We start from the raw sequence: 8704 nt of genomic DNA, 5'->3' as shown, positions 1-8704 counted from the left end.
CTTTCATTACATTTTTAGGACTTCCAATAAGCTAGTTGCTGAATATTGGATCTGCCACTTAGGGTTTCTGTACCTTATTACTCTCCTGTGTCAAATGCAAACACAAAAACCTCACCTGGCCACCTAAACAGGTATAAGTATCAAAACTGTGAACACCATTAAAGGGATCATGGCCTTAGAACAAGAAGGGCCCTGGAGATCCAACTGCTTAACCCTGTATTTTCTGTGCTGGGAAGCTCATGGTCCCCGACTTGTCCTGGGACTTGTCCAAGTTCACACATAAGAACTAGCACTTCCCAAACTTGACATGAAGACTCATAGTTTTCCAAACCCACTTTTTTCACCACATCTCTCACCGAGGTCTTTGGATCTTGAAGCAGGGGAGCCAGTTGTCAAATTCTCTAATCTAAAAACACCAGGAACCCACCTGCTATTGAACAAGTTGGATGTATTGCCTGTTGCATAGAGGGAGAACACACATCATGGGGGAATCATGAAGTGTCTCCTGTAAAAGAAAGCTAGGAATAACATATTACAGGTTTTGGACTTTGGGTGGGTGATTTGGGGGAGGGCCAAAGGAAGTAGGAGTTTGCTTTAAATTAGATGCTCTCAGAAAGCAGGGGCAATTGGGTGGGTATCACCATAAATCTTATCTATAGAACAAAGATAAATCTTTAACTGGGAAAGAAGTAGCAATCACTCATTTTGGCTTTTGGAGAGAGTTATCTGGTATTTTGTAGGTGACGTATTGACATTGTTTTTGTCTGTGCTTACATAAAATTATGCAGTGACCTTACTTTGTGTAGTTGTATCATGGCCTCAGAGTGAACCTGTCTGAGGCTGGTGTTCTGTGAGATAACATATGTCCAACAGAAGAATCATATGGTCAGGCTGTGAGGATTCAGTCAGATTCCAGGGGCTACTCTTTATTCTCCTTTCTTAAAGTTGAACTCTGGATTCAACTATGACATCTACAATCAGTGTGACCTTGAACAAGAAACTTAGCCTTTCTGACGTCCTGGCTTCTCACCTGTGAATTGAGGATATTGCTGGAAAGATTGAATTAGGGCATCCATTTAGGTGACTTGCACTGTGACAAGATCTTTGAAACGACTCAGTGACTATGAGCGTGTGTTCTCCCACTCCTACATATCACTCTCTGTTTTCCAGGGTTTCACATATAAATGTTCCAGAAGTTTTCGAATTCCACTGTTTAATTAAAGTGTGCAAGGGATCGGCTCACTTTTCAACCTGCTTCATCTGCTCTGGAGAAATTCCTAGGAGAGACTCACAGCCAGGCAGTCCAGCTGTCCTCCCAGAAGGGAAATAGCTCAAACCGAATATTTCTACCAGCACGAGTCTCCCTGTGGGATCACTGCACGTCCCAACTTACTTAGTGCTGATGGGTCATGTGTGACAACTGCCTCCTTCTGCTTTGCTTTCTAAGGAGGTGGTATGCTGTTATAGACCTCCTCCCAAATGCAGGGGTCTGCAGAGAGCTGAAAATTGTGGCAACCTGGGCCTGCTCCTGAATCCTGAGTTATCAGAGGCCTTTGCTGTAGTGCATTTAGAATTAGGAAAACCTATGGCCTTAGCAGGTAGGCTGTGCTCTGAATTTTTACAAACTGGCACATCTCTGTTAGTTAAAAGGGAGAAGGGGAACAGACAGAAATATCACAATTGGACTTTTCTATTTTTTATGCACAGTCACAGCTAATTTTGTGAAAGATAAAGCATCAGCCCTACTTTTCAAGGGAAAAATCAGGAGGCAAACTTAGGTGATAAGCCCCATATCCTGCAGCTGCTGCCAGGACTGACAGACAGAAAAACACTTCCAAACTATCAATGAATCATCACCAATAGACAAAATGAGCAATAATGTTAGAGAAAATGACTCATTTAGCCATCTTTCTATTTTCTCCTTAGAAAATTATATTTAAAAAACACTATTAAATGAAGAGACAACCAAATGTATGCAACTAAAAATAATGAGGAATGTTATTATAGAATTTTGTCCGGCAGTTAATTAATACAGATATTATGTTATTTTTTATGGATGTTGTGATATTTGTTAGATTCTAATTTGTTATTTTTGAGTCACTTCTTTTATCATTCTTATTAAATATTCAGTTTTACAGCTTATTTTTTATTTATATTTTATTACTTTTCTTTAAACAAGTCTCCCCCTGGACTTACAGCACCTAAAAACCTGTATCTACTACTGGATTAGAAGGCTTAGACATATCATTTTTCTCAGCAAAGGATGACCCAACTGTCACACGTCTTGCTACGTATCTGCTAAGTATACTCATTTGGAAACAACAATGGCCGGTGGTGTCTTATTAGAAAGTGAAATAAAGAAAGGGTACTAACACTTGTCTTTAACCCAGAGGAATTAATCACAAATTGTAGGCTGTTATGGGTGAAGACTGATAAAGACATTTGGAAAATGTGTCCCCTCCTATCTGTTTCCACTGGACAATTTATCACAGTTTGTCTGGGTAATTGCAGTAGATCAGCTTCTAGTGTCTTTCCATCTATCCCATGCTGCACACAGCTACCAGAATCTTCTTTCTAAAATGTATGTCTGCCATGATCTTTTTGTTTTGAAATTCATTTTATTATTTATTTATTTATTTAACACCTTTATTGGAGTATAATTGCTTTACAAAGGTGTGTTAGTTTCTGCTTTATAACAAAGTGAATCAGCTATACATATACATATATCCCCATATCTCCTCCCTCGTGAGTCTCCCTCCCACCCTCCCTAACCCACCCCTCTAGGTGGTCACAAAGCACAGAGCTGATCTCCCTGTGCTATGCGGCTGCTTCCCACTAGCTATCTATTTTACATTTGGTAGTGTATATATGTCCATGCCACTCTCTCACTTCGTCCCAGCCTACCCTTCCCCCTCCCCGTGTCCTCAAGTCCATTCTCTATGTCTGCATCTTTATTCCTGTCCTGCCCCTAGGTTCTTCAGAACCATGTTTTCTTTTTTCTTAGAGTCCATATATATGTGTTAGCATATGGTATTTGTTTTTCTCTTTCTCACTTACTTCACTCTGTATGACAGACTCTAGGCCCATCCACCTCACTACAAATAACTCAATTTCATTTCTTTTTATGGCTGAGTAATATTCCATTGTATGTATGTGCCACATCTTCTTTATCCATTCCTCTGTCGATGGACACTTAGGTTGCTTCCATGTCCTGGCTATTGTAAATAGAGCTGCAATGAACCTTGTGGTACATGACTCTTTTTTTTTTTAAATTTATTTATTTATTTACTTTTGGCTGCATTGGGTCTTCGTTGGGTTGCACGGGTTTCTCATTGCAGTGGCTTCTCTTGTTGTGGAGCACGGGCTCTAGGCTCAAGGGCTTTAGTAGTTGTGGCTCTCGGGCTCCAGAGCACGGGCTCAGTTGTAGCACACGGGCTTAGTTGCTCCCCGGCATGTGGGATCTTCCCGGACCAGGGCTCGAACCTGTGTCCCCCGCATTGGCAGGCAGATTCTTAACCACTGCGCCACCCGGGAAGCCCCGTGACTCTTTCTGAATTATGGTTTTCTCAGGGTATATGCCCAGTAGTGAGATTGCTGGGTCGTATGGCAGTTCTATTTTTAGTTTTTTAGGGAACCTCCATACTGTTCTCCATAGTGGCTGTATCCATTTACATTCCCACCAACAGTGCAAGAGGGTTCCCTTTTCTCCACACCCTCTCCAGCATTTATTGTTTGTAGATTTTTTGATGATGGCCATTCTGACTGGTGTGAGGTGATACCTCATTGTAGTTTTGATTTGCATTTCTCTAATGATTAGTGATGTTGAGCATCCTTTCATGTGTTTGTTGGCAATCTGTATATCTTCTTTAGAGAAATGTCTATTTAGGTCTTCTGCCCATTTTTGGATTGGGTTGTTTGTTTTTTTGATATTGAGCTGCATGAGCTGCTTGTAAATTTTGGAGATTAATCCTTTGTCAGTTGCTTCATTTGCAAAATAAAAACAAAAATAAACAAATGGGACCTAATGAAACTTAAAAGCTTTTGCATAGCAAAGGAAAACATAAACAAGACGAAAAGACAACACTCAGAATGGGAGAAAATATCTGCCATGTTCTTTACATCTTGCTGAGGCCTCTACTGGTCCCTACGGTACCTCTCCCTTTTGTACAGGTTACACAAAGGCACACCTCCTTACAGAGCTCCACAGGCACATGACTTAACAAACACATGGAAACGTTCTTAAAAAAAAAAAAAAAAAAAAAGTCCGTTTTTTTTTTGTTAAATGCCAGACCTAGGACACAAGGCTTGGCTTGGCTTATGGAGCTTGAATGAAATTTCAGTCTCAGCTGCCCCTTCACCTAGGAGATTCATACATTTAACATCCTGAAGAGGCGTTAGAGACCCACCTGGCCTGCCTAGTTTGTAGGTGGATGCCAAGCTCCTCAGCAGACTACCCAAGACCTTTAACCACCTACTATTCTCTTTTATACCACGAGGTCTAGCCAAACGGGAGCTAATTGCTAGTCTTCCATTACATCTTGATTTCTGCCATGTTTCTTTGTTGTGACACATGTTTCAAAGCTTGTTTTTGCATAGCCCAAAGCCTTCCTTGACTGAGTAATTTCTAACCAACTTTGAGACTCAGATCAAGCACCTCACTCTCCAAGGAATCTTTATTGTCCCTGTGTCTACATAGAACACCCTCCTCTACATTCCAAAGGCACATGCTGTATTCAGCCTTCTGTACTTAACATACTGTATCAGAACTGGGGGTTGATTTACTTACCACATCCATGACCAGATGTGAGGCCAGTCATTTTGTAACTGAAAACTGCATCTTCAGTTTCTTCTAATTACCTGAAATAACTTCCTTTTCACCATTACCACTATCATCCTCATCACTATGATTTACTGTGGACGTATAAAGTGACTTTTCCTACTCACCTAGGCCAAGGACATGAGTACCTTTTCTAATTCAGTGCAGACTTTCCCCACAGTAGCTCCAAAAACCACTCCATAATTTATCTAGACTTTAAGTATAATACAGTTAATTGATAGAAGTAATTTTGGTGCTTTTTAATACAGCAAATCTCTAGTGAGCAGTAAAGTCACTGGAGAGCATAAAATATGCAGACCCTTTTAATCTAACAGTAAGTTCAGAGCTAATTTAAATGTGGAGCTGCAGGGATAAGAGCCTGGTGAACTTCGGGTGCATTATGGCTACTCCATCACATTGTGTAACTCCATGAGGCACATCAATTCTCTCATGAAAGGAATGGGTGATGCCTTGTAATGCTCTTAAAGCACAGCACCCTTTCACGGGTCCTTTCCACCTGTAACTGTGATCCTCAGACAGGATATGCATCCCCCTGTGGAGGTGAGTGTGTGTTACAGGGATACCGAGCCAGGAGCCGCCAAACATGGGCCAGATGCCTGGGGTGCCCGTTTAACCTAAAGATTTGAGGAAAACAGATCATCTCAAAATGAACACCAGTATATCACTGGCTACAAAACTCACATTTTAGAGATGAAACCTCAGATTCAAAGAAATTTTCTGTGTATGTCAGGCTGCTTTGTACTGGGTTACCAGACTCTGGAATTTTCTTTTCTCTGTCTTTAGAGTCACTTCAGGGGAAAATATTGCATAGTGCAGATGCATTGCTTAAAATCCTAATTTCGGGATACAAAATCTTTCAAGATCTGCTCTCTGACTACTTTCCCAGTCTCAACTACTGCCAATCATTTCTTCATGCATTATGCTGGCCTGTCTCTGGGACTGACACTAAGCACTCACACACCAGACACCACGCAGGCCCATCCTTAAAACAATCCAGCCACGTGCACATGTGGGTTTTCATGATGATGCCCCCAGATCTTTCCCTGCTGGCTCCTGGATGCATAATCCTGTCTCCAGACAGCTATGACTGCTTGTCTCTGTAGTGAAAATATTCACCTCCTAAAAATCTGCATCCTTAGTATTTGAAGCTGAACTTTTATCTGATTATATTTTTTCATTTTCCAACCTACTATACTGTAGCGTTGTCAAATTACTTAGAGTACCTGAAACATTTCCCAAAGTTTCCTGCCTTTATGCCTTGCTTCCCTGTCCTTCACTTCCTTGAATTTGCTGGAAATGTCTCCTCTACTCCAACCTTTTCCACTCCTACTCATTAGTGCAGGATTCCACAACAATGCGCCGATCTGTGATCTTAGGATACAAGCTGGATACTGCAGTAGAACCTAGATCAGCCTTTCAAGTGTGGTTCTTTTCCTATGCCTGTCAGCTACTAGACAATGGGTTCTTAGAGAATGGAGAGAGTATATTATTATTTTTTGTGTCTTCGGGGAATAGGGCAATGTTAAATATACAAATATGCACACATAAACTTACCAAATAAAGAAAGAATCAGTGACTGGGTAACATGAGTTCCAAAAATATATACCAAACAGAATGTAAATCATCATACTTTGTAATTGTAGGGTGTACCTTTGTTTTGTTTTGGCTTTAGATGTTGCCCCTGCTAAAATGCATTTCAATATCTCCCTCTTGTGCTCAGGATGGTCTAAACACTTTACAGGATACACCCTTGATATGTCTACTAATCCTCACATGCCAAGAGCTGGCTCCCTCCTGCTGCAACTACCTACAATCTTGCCAGTGGAGTTTTATGCTTTGACAGGATTCAGCTACTTGTCATTTTAGCTCTACCAAAATGCCATCTTCTTCAGTGTTTCTCGGTCTACACATAGATTACCTCATCTGCTGGAAACGCCCTAGTCCTTCTCTTTGCAAGGTTTAAGTCTACTCATTCACAGAGGTTTACAGTACAGGTCATATTCTCCAGGTAATATTCCCCGACTGTCCCTCTCCCATTTTTGCTTCATTAAGTGTTCATATAGTGCTCTTCTGTGCATTCTTTTGCTATAGCACTTATCACCTCGTATTATAATAATGAATTTACTTTCATGAAACCTCTCCCAATATACCAGTAATGTGCACAAATAGTAAATGGGATGCCCTGCATCCCACAGGGCAGCTTAAATGTGCTCTCAGGAGTCATTTGATTCTAAACAAGATCCATTTCCAGTGATTCTTTCATGAAGGATTAGCACCAAATAATACTTCCTAATAGGTAAGCACGATGACAAAATTACAAACACAAATACTCAGCATGGCCTTCAAGGTCCTAAAGGGGCTCAACCTTGCCTACTTGCTTAACTTCCTCTGGTACCAGATCAGCCTCACCTTTGTACAGCCACACTGGCTTCCTCTCAGTTTATCCAAGGTTCCACTCTTGGATACCGGGGTTTTGTACTTATCCTTGGAAAGATCTTACTGCATTCTCCTACTTCTGACTAATTGTGATTCATCCTTCAGATCTCAGTCCAAAGAGCACTGATTAAAGTAACTTTTTCATATTAGACCCCTTTGCCATTTAACTTAAGTCTTTCTTGCATATTTTCTCATGCTGTATTATAGTCCCCCCATAGTATTTATAAAGTGTGCAATTATAGTTTTACAGATTGCAATCACAGAAAAGGTGGGAAGTATGTCTGTTTACTTACTCTCATCTCCAGATATATCATATCATATATTGAATAGAACATTTTGAAGACTGGGTATAACCTCATAATCACCATAAATAATCTAGTGGAAGAACACTGGCTGGCACTGAAACACACTTTTCATGTATACTTCTAAAAGGAGCTTTAAATTCTACTTTCAAAGTGAGGTCCATAAATGGTTGAAGTGGCTCCACCCTTAAGGCATGTGTACAGTCTACATGGTGAGCACTGGGAAGGACAAGTTCTGTCTAAAGCTCAAAGATATTTCTAAAGATGTGTCCTCCTTCATATAATTTACATAAATGTAAACATAAGGCATCTTCTAATCTCCCAAGAAGATCAGGTTGGCATTCCCAAATTGAAACCATGAAGACTGTCATAGATAGATAGATAGATAGAGTATTCTTTTCTCCTTTCACCTCCTCTCTGCATTTACCCAGATCCCCTATGGGAAAGGCACTCATCCTAGGAAAGCGCAGTAAGCAATGTGGAGACTCAGGTGAGTGGTGTTTAAGAGCAGGACACATCAATCAGAATCTTTCCAGTGTGGAATTTGGATTTGTACAATTTACACTCATTTCTTTTCTCCCCTTTTGAATACTGAATTTACTTAACCCTTTACAAAAGGATTATAATCCCTGGAATCATATAATTTATGGAAATAAAGGGTCTTTAGTTGATATCAATAATAATGATACGAACTCACATTTATTAAACTACAATGTGATGGATAATGAGAATTGCTTTAATTGGATGACCCTATTAAACCATTACCACCCACCACGAGTAGGCACTTCCCTTTTTACTCTGTCAGGTGAGATAGATGTTCAAGTCAGGTAGCTAGTACAATACATGGCTGAGCTGGAGTTACCATCCGAATCTGTCTGACTCTATAACCCATGTTCTTAGCCTCTAGGTCTCAGTTTCCCAGATATCATTTTGTCCAAACCCATTACTTTTTTCATATGGGGAAAGGGAGGTCTAGAAAAGAGAGTGAATGGAAAAGATCCTATGGCTTAGCAGTGGCAGAACTAGAATTAGTGCCTAGTTTCCTGAGTTCCGTTGTCTCTCAACTAGTTTTTTCAATGTACTTTGCATCATAAAAGTCAGAATTTCAGGGTTTCTTAAAAACTAGGAG

This window comes from Eschrichtius robustus, chromosome 17, assembly GCF_028021215.1.
Source record: "Eschrichtius robustus isolate mEscRob2 chromosome 17, mEscRob2.pri, whole genome shotgun sequence".
In the NCBI taxonomy this organism is placed as follows: domain Eukaryota; kingdom Metazoa; phylum Chordata; class Mammalia; order Artiodactyla; family Eschrichtiidae; genus Eschrichtius; species Eschrichtius robustus.
The sequence above is the reverse complement of the archived record's forward strand: the minus strand, read 5'-3'. Positions refer to the sequence as shown.